The sequence below is a fragment of the Musa acuminata genome, chromosome BXJ3-6, assembly GCF_036884655.1.
Source record: "Musa acuminata AAA Group cultivar baxijiao chromosome BXJ3-6, Cavendish_Baxijiao_AAA, whole genome shotgun sequence".
In the NCBI taxonomy this organism is placed as follows: Eukaryota; Viridiplantae; Streptophyta; class Magnoliopsida; order Zingiberales; family Musaceae; genus Musa; species Musa acuminata.
The window spans coordinates 10635170-10643983 of NC_088354.1; positions in this window are offsets into that span (position 1 = coordinate 10635170).

Consider the following 8814-nt stretch of genomic DNA (forward strand, 5'->3'; position numbering starts at 1 on the left):
GGACCACGTGGCCGCCTTTCGCGCCCAGATGGCGTTGTTCGGGACTTCCGATGCCCTGATGTGCAGGGCGTTCCCCACAACCTTGCGGGGGTCGGCCCGCATGTGGTATAGTGGCTTGAAACCAGGAACCGTTGCCTCCTTCGACCAACTCGCCAAGGATTTCGAGCTTAACTTCCTGGCGTACGCCCGACCAAAGCCGTCCATGGCGTTGCTCCTGGGGCTCAACCAAAAGGAGGATGAACCCCTCTCCCATTTTGTAAACCGGTTTACGTCGCAAATCTGCGGATTGTCGGATGCTCACCCCTCTCTCTTGATGCAGGCATTCATTACTGGCCTACGGCCTACCAGATTCTTCTGGTCACTCGTGGAACGGCCCCCCGCTGCAGTCCCCGAAATGCTCCAGCGTGCTGGCCAGTTTATAGCCGCGGAGGCCTGGATGACGGGAAAGCGGGAGGAACACAAAAAGGCCAAGTCGGAACCACCCCGACAACGGCCGCCCGCCGCCTCCCGGCGAAAGCTGGACAGACCTGACCTAAGGCCTCCTCTCCCCGCCTTGAATTCTTCCCGGACTGAAATATTTCTGCACGAGAAGGGAAAAGGGCTGCTCAAGGACCCTCACCCGATGAGAAACCCGCGGGAACTCGCAGATCGTTCAAAGTATTGCCGGTTCCATCGGCAACACGGGCACGACACTGAACAGTGCTACGAATTGAAGAAACAAATCGAGGAGCTCATCCTCAGAGGTCATCTCGGCCGGTACCTCCGGCCGAATAAAGAGCAATCACCTCGCCCATAGGGCCCTATCGAGCGACACATTAACATGATAGCCGGGGGTCCCGCATCAGGAGGGGGTTCCATGTCGGGAAGGAAGGCGTATGCCCGGGCCGCCCCTGCCGAAGACTCGGGACACGAGCCCGAGATTACTTTCCCGACCGGAGCCACTGAGCGGCCCGACCACGACGACGCCCTGGTAATATCAGCCAGGGTAGCCAACGCGCAAATGAAGAGGATTATGGTCGACACCGGGAGCTCAGCTGACATACTCTACTTCGGTGCCTTCCAGAAGCTAGGCTTGGCCAGGGAAAGTCTAAGCCCAATGTGCTCGGCGCTCACCGGTTTCACGAGAGATTCGGTGTCACCCCTAGGAGCTATCACCCTGCCCTTGACCCTGGGGACCCCGCTAAGATCCAAAACGGTAATGACCACTTTCCTGGTAGTCGACCTTCCCACTGCCTACAACGCCATACTGGGTCGGCCGACCCTCAATAAGGTCAGAGCCGTCGTCTCGACCTACTACCAGACCATCAAGTTCCCAACCAGCACTGGCGTCGGGGAAGTCGCGGGAAGCCCCCGAGAGTCCAGGCGATGCTACCTCACCTCCGTCGCGTTGGGCAAGAGACGCGCAGCCGAGGCATCCCTGGAAGACCCGCGGGAAACGAAAAAGTTGGCTCCTCATCCCGAGCCGAAGGGATCCACGGTGGACGTTCCCTTGCGGGAAGCTCGACCAGACCAGACGGTCAAGATCGGATCCGAACTGCCCGAGCAGGAACGAGAGCAGCTCGTCGGCCTCCTACGAAAAAATGCCGACGTCTTCGCCTGGTCCCCATCAGACATGACGGGTGTCGATCCAGGCGTCGTGGAACATCATCTCAACATCCCGCCTGACGCTCGGCCAGTAAAACAGAAGCCCCGGCGCCAGGCCCCAGACCGACAACGCGCCATACGGGAGGAGGTGGACCGGCTCTTGGCCGCAGGCTTCATAGAAGAAGCCAAGTATCCTCGATGGTTGTCCAATGTAGTGCTCGTGAAAAAACACAATGGAAGCTGGAGGATGTGCGTTGACTACACCAGTCTCAACAATGCATGCCCTAAAGACTGCTACCCTCTCCCAAAGATCGACCAGCTGGTCGACGCGACGGCCGGTCACGCGCGACTCTCTTTTATGGACGCCTACTCGGGGTACAACCAGATCAGGATGGCGCCCGAAGACAGAGAGCACACGGCCTTCCTAACCGATCAAGATGTATATTTCTACAAAGTTATGCCGTTCGGGCTAAAGAATGCGGGGGCCACATACCAGAGAACGGTGAACAAGATGTTCGCCCACCAGATCGGGAGGAACATGGAGGTCTACGTGGACGACATGATTGTCAAAAGCCGAGAGGCCAGGACGCATCTAGCCGACCTAGCTGAGGCCTTCGCCATGCTGCGCAAGTTCGGCATGCGGCTCAACCCCGCAAAGTGCGCCTTCGGCGTCACCTCCGGGAAGTTCCTAGGGTTCATTGTACACCAGAGAGGAATCGACGCCGACCCGGAAAAGGCTCAGGCAATAATCAATATGTAGTCCCCCGGGACGGTTAAAGACTTGCAGCGGCTTAACGGCAGACTGGTCGCTTTGTCTCGCTTCCTCGCCCGCTCAGGCGACCGCTGCCTCCCATTCTTCAAGGCGCTCAAAGACCCGAAGAACTTTCAGTGGACACCAGAATGCGAGGAGGCCCTCAAACAGGTGAAGCAGCACCTGGCCAGCCTCCCTCGACTCGCCCCCATCTCCCCCGGCGAGAAGCTGGGCCTCTACTTGGCGGCCTCCCCGCATGCAGTCAGCTCCGTCCTAGTCAAGGAAAGCTCCGGTCGGCAGCTCCCGATTTACTATGTCAGCCACGTCCTGAGTGGACCCGAGGAGCGCTACCCACCGATAGAAAAGCTCGCGCTTGCCCTAGTGCTCTCCGCTCGGAAGTTGCGCCCCTACTTCCAAGCGCACCCGGTGGAGGTCATCACCAACCAACCTCTCCGGCATGTCTTGACCAAATTTGATGTTGCAGGGCGGCTCCTCAAATGGGCGGTGGAGCTCGGCGAGCACGACATAAGATACCTGCCCAAGACTGCCATCAAGGCCCAGGCAGTGGCCGACTTCATTGCGGAGCTGACTCAAGCGGGAGGTGTGAATCTCGAGCAGTCTCCCGAGGCTTGGACCCTACACGTCGACGGCTCGGCCAACCCGAAGGGCGCAGGCGCGGGGCTGGTTCTCCTCGCCCCCGACGGACGTTCGTTCGAACGCTCCTTCCGTTTCGGGTTTAAAGCCACCAACAACGAGGCGGAGTACGAGGCACTTTTGGCGGGACTGAGGTTGGCCCTCGAAAAGCAGGCGGCCGCGATACGCGTCCATACCGACTCGCAACTGGTAGCCGAGCAGCTCAACGGTGGATACGAGGCTAGAGATGCAACCATGGCGAAATACCTAACCCGGGTAAGGGACCTAGCCGCCAAGTTCCATTACTTTACGCTGTCTAGCGTTCCGAGGGAGGAAAACGGGCGAGCCGACGCGCTGGCCAAGATGGCGTCGAGATCAACCCCTGAGGCGGGGGCGGAGGTCGAGGAGCTCCCTGCCCGCGCCGTCGAAATAGCGACTACGACCCCGGGCAGCACGCCGATCACCTGGGTGCAAGAGCTGTTGCGTTTCAAGCGGGATGGAACCCTTCCCCCCGACGAAGGCGCGGCTCGGCGCCTGCGTCGCACGCACGCGTGGTACACTGAGGAGAGCGGCCACCTTTACAAACGGTCCTTCACCTATCCCCTCCTGCGATGCCTGGAGCCTGGTGAAGCCCAAACGGTCCTCGCTGAAACCCACGAGAGAGTCTGCGGCGGGCACGTTGGCGGGAGAACCTTGGCACACAAAATACTCCGCCAAGGCTACTACTGGCCAACCATGTGCCGCGACGCGAAAGCCTACGTAAAACGGTGCAGTTCATGCCAGCAACACGCCCGCGCGCCCCTACGACCCGCAGTCCCGCTTAGCCCCATCGACTGCGCATGGCCGTTCGCGCAGTGGGGGCTGGACCTTCTCGGACCTTTCCCGCCGGCTTCTGGACAGCGGAAGTATATAATTGTAGGAGTAGACTACTTCACAAAGTGGGTCGAGGCCGAGCCGCTGGCAACGATCACGGAACGTCAAATGGAGAAGTTCGTGTGGAAGAACCTGGTAACTCGATTCGGGATGCCCAAGGCCATTATCACCGACAATGGACCTCAGTTCGCCGGTAGAGGGTTCCGAGATTTCTGCGCCGGACATGGCATCCAACTGAGGTTCAGTTCGGTGGCCCACCCTTAGACAAACGGGCTGGCAGAGGTGACCAACCGGTCCATTCTAGACGGCCTCAAGAGAAGAGTGTCAGCAGCTCGATCGGCCTGGACGGACGAGCTCCCCAGCGTGCTGTGGTCGTTACGCACCACTCCTAAGATCGCGACCGGAGAATCCCCATACAGCTTGACGTTCGGAACCGAAGCTGTCCTGTCGCCCGAAGTAGCTATCACCACCCTTCGGACGAATAGCTACGATGAGGAAGCCTCGAACGAAGGACTACGCGCCAGCCTCGATGTGCTCGTGGAGCGACGCGCCGACGCGCACTTAAAGGCCCTCTCTCACCAGAGAGCCGTAGCCAGGATCTACAATAAGAAAATACAACCTCGACCAATAAAGTTAGGCGATCTGGTCCTCCGAAAGGCCGAGGTCAGCTACCCATCCCGAACCAGGGGGAAGCTAGCCGACTCACATCAATGAACGGATCTCCTTTGCCAAGAACCTGGAACGTCAGAAACGTCAAAAAGTTTTTCGTCTGAAACAAGCCCTTTTTCGAAGGACCCCCTCCCGAAGGAAGAAGCAAGCTCTCGACTAGGAAAAGAAGAGAGGGGACAACAAAGTTGAAAGTTCCTTCCTCTTATTGAAGATGGCGAAGCGAAATACAGGACCCGACTTACAAAAGACCAGACTGACAAAATACAGGACCCCCTTTCTTCATTACAAGGACTCCTCCAGACGGTCATCAAAGGGGACCTCCTCGGGCATGTCCACCCCTCGGTCCTCAGGGTGGGGAGTGAAAGGGTTCTCCTCCACCTTGAGACCAGGGTGGCAAGCGTGGAAACGGGACGTGGCGATTCGGTACCCGTACTCGAAGGATACCCGCCCCGTCCGGGTCAACCCGAGCTCAAACCCCTTCGACCTCTTGTACGCCTCGAGGAGCTCCTTGTCCTTTGCAGTACGAAGTCGGGCCTCCTCCGCCAGCGCTTCCGAGGCCGTCGTGGCCTCGGCCTTTGCCTCCTCCAGCTTTTTGCTACGGGCGCTCGCATCCGCCTTCACCAGACGGAGCTCGGTCCGCTCCACCCTTATTGTTTTCTGGAGCTCTTGTTCGCCTTCTCGGAGGCCTCGGGCTCCGACCGGAGACGCGCCGCTTCCGCTTCCAGTTCGGCCGCCCGCTGCTCAGCGGCCGCCACGGCCTCCGGTCCGGACCCAGCTCGAACCTCCTCGATCTGGCGGATGAGCTCGGCATTGCGGCTGGCAAGGCCCCCGACGACCCGACTGGCGTCGCGCACCCTGTCCATTAGGGCCGTCGCATAATGGAGACCCTGCACGAAGAATATCAGGTCAAGAAGAGCGGCGTTGAACGGACAAACCGAAAGACAGGAACATATGTACCCAGGTCAAAGACTGAGCAGACTTGTGGAGCAGCCCGTCTGAAGGAAGGGTGTACACGTCCCGAGCCAGGTCGGGATGGAGCGCGCCTCGGAGGAACGCCGCGGAGAGATCCCCTCCGGCCCATACCCTATCTCCTCGGGTCAGGCCTTCCCAACGCGCCACCAGGGGCTCGCTGGACTCAGCGAGCGGGATCTTGCTCACCAGCTGCGTCAGGAACGGTCCCCCATCTCCGGCTGGGAGACGACACAGGTCGCGCACAGAGACAGGGCGCGGGCCATTCCCAGCTGTCCGTCGGCTAGGACCGGCCCCGCCGCGACGACGGCCCGCCTTGGGACCCCTCGACGGGGTTGTCTTCGCCCTCTTCGAAGGGCGCTCGGCCTCGACTTCCAACGGAGCCTCCTCCGTGCCGGGCTCCGGGTCGGCCGGCAGAACGGGGGGAGAGGGCTCCGGGTCAGCCGGTAGAGCAGGGGCAGGGGATGGCGGCGCCGGAACATCCAAAAACGAGCGGAGATTCACCATCTCTGCAAGGAACGGGATGGGTCAGTATCAAAAATCAACTACGCAAAACCCAGACCAGATGTCGTTGAAACGTACCCAGAGGCATCGGGCTGAGGCCCGCCTCAACCAGCCATTGTTCGGTCATGGTCCGGATGGCCTGCGACCTGGGGAGGATCTCTCTGAGCCTCCCCAGCGCTCGGCGCTCCGCGCCACCCAGACGGGGGGTGGTGTTATCGATTGTCCTCGCGGACCATCGAACCCCGAAACCCCAATCCTGTGCACGGCTAATATAGAAAAACCGCCCCTTCCACCCCTTGTTACTGGAAGGGGCCCCGCCGACGCGAAAACCCGATCGAGCCGATAAGAAGTAGCCACCCGAACCCTTACAAAGGCGGTAACAAGAAAGAAAAAGGTCGAGGGAAGGGGTGATGTCGGCGTAGTGACATTCCCCCAGGAATGCCACCAAGTAACGCCAAGAATTTGGTGCCACTTGAGACGGGGAAATCCGCCAAAGGGACAGGCAAGAGACGATGAGGGGATGGAGGGGGAAGCGTAGACCCGCCTCCAGGGCATCAAGGGACAGGGCGAAGCCCTTCGGAACCGGATCATACGCCCGCTGCCCCGGCTCAGGAGCACTGAGGATGTGATCCCCCGGGATACTATAGCGCCCCCGGAGCTCCTCCAGCAAAGACCCGCCCACAACGGAGTCCAGGTCATGTGGCCACATCAAAGCCTCGAGGGCTCGTGCCGCCTCCTCGTCCGAAGATTCGACGCGTGATGAAGGGGGGTTCCCCTCCTCAGCCCCGAGAACAGGGGAAGAAGAAGAAAAAGTGGAAGAGGACGACATCTCAACTGACCTTAGGAAGAGGGAAAGACGACGCAGGGGGGGCGAGGAAGAAAACTGGGGGGGGCAACGACGGAGCTCGAAGGAGAAAACACTACAGCGAAAGATGGAGGAAGATCCTGGCGCTCGCTATTTGAAGACGACGCCCCGCCACCGCCAGGGCCCCTTCGTCTCCCAAGCGCGGGCAACAGCTTACCCACGCACACGCACAGCCGTCGCGTCGCATCGGAAGACACCCAAAGGCGTCCCGCCTTAATGAAGGCTTGACGTGGCGACCCAGTGAAAGCGGCAGCAGCCGAACGCCTCGACCTCGACGCCCGGTAACGTGCGGCCAGCCCCTCCCCCCTTTCGGAGCATAAAATTAAATGCGGCAAACTTTCCAACCACGCCGCCGCCAAATTCAAAAAAAACGCGGCCCTCGGCTTCGCACCTCCCGAGACACACCTGCGCGGTCACCCCGCTCGCGTTGTGCTCCTCGGCCCTCGGCTTCGCGCCTCCCGAGACACACCTGTGCGGTCACCCCGCTCGCGTTGTGCTCCTCGGCCCTCGGCTTCGCGCCTCCCGAGACACACTTGCGCGGTCACCCCGCTCGCGTTGTGCTCCTCGGCCCTCGGCTTCGCGCCTCCCGAGACACACCTGCACGGTCACCCCGCCTGCGTTGTGCTCCTCGGCCCTCGGCTTTGCGCCTCCCGAGACACACCTGCGCGGTCACCCCGCCTGCGTTGTGCTCCTCGGCCCTCGGCTTCGCGCCTCCCGAGACACACCCGCGCGGTCACCCCGCTCGCATTGTGCTCCCCGGCCCTCGGCTTCGCGCCCCCCGAGACACACCCGCGCGGTCACCTCGCTCGCGTTGTGCTCCTCGGCCCTCGGCTTCGCGCCTCCCGAGCCACACTCGCGCGGTCACCTCGCCCGCGTCATGTTCATTGACCCCAGCGCCCCTATATCCGAGCCCACCCGACCTCCCGACTGAGTTGCGCAACTCACCCTGGCGTCGCCCGAGATACGCTCACGTGACTGGCCCGCCCACAGCGCGCCCTCGGAACTACACGACAGTCTGTTTGAAACAAGAAGCTATGCATCGGACCCTCGACGCATCGCTCCTTTCGGGTGGGGGCATATGATAGGGGTAAAAACTGATTTGACATAACACCCCAGATTTATCATAATACATCATCCCCAAGTCGGACACTCTGTCGCGGCACATTGCCCCAACACGCGCATTAACAACGACACGACGCGCGCCCACGTCGGCCGTACCCCAACGACCTCCTCGGCTGACCCTCGTATCCAGCCAAGGCGGGGGAAGGCGCTGACTGACACCCCCCATGCCCCGCGGCAGCCCGGCCTTCCACGCAACGCCCACGACGTCGGCAAGCGCCATTAGAGGTACGGCCCTGCCCCGGCGGGTCGTCGCATCAGGTAACATCGAGCCCTCTTATAAATACCCCCTGGCCCCCAACAGGCCAGGGGGAGAGGAAGAAAAGGGGGAGAGGAAGAAAAGGGGAAGAACAACAATCTCTCTAGAATCTCCTCTCCGCGATCACTGACTAGACCGTCGGAGGGGTCGGGCCGAGCTACCGACCCGACCTATGTGCAGGTGCTCGTCCGCGACTGGGCGCAATCACCGCCGCAGGACTTTCCAAGTCAGGCCATCCCCATCTCCCCCAGCAACCTCCAGGACCAGAGGGGCGCCACGTCTGATCCCCGTCATCCGGAGCCCCAGAACCAGCCGCGTCGACCCCGAGGTCACGCCCTAAAAAGTTACTTACCGTAACAGACGCCATGTCTGATCGTTTGAAACCAGTGGTATACACTGAATGCATCGTTCGTGAAGGAGACCCAGTCAATGAAATGCTCTTTACTATGCGAGGAAAGCTAGAGAGCACGACCACTAATGGTGGAAGAAGTGGAATTTTCAATTCAGACATTCTTAAGGCTGGAGATTTCTGCGGGGAAGAGCTTCTGATCTGGGCTCTTGACCCCTGCTCATCGTCCAGCCTCCCCA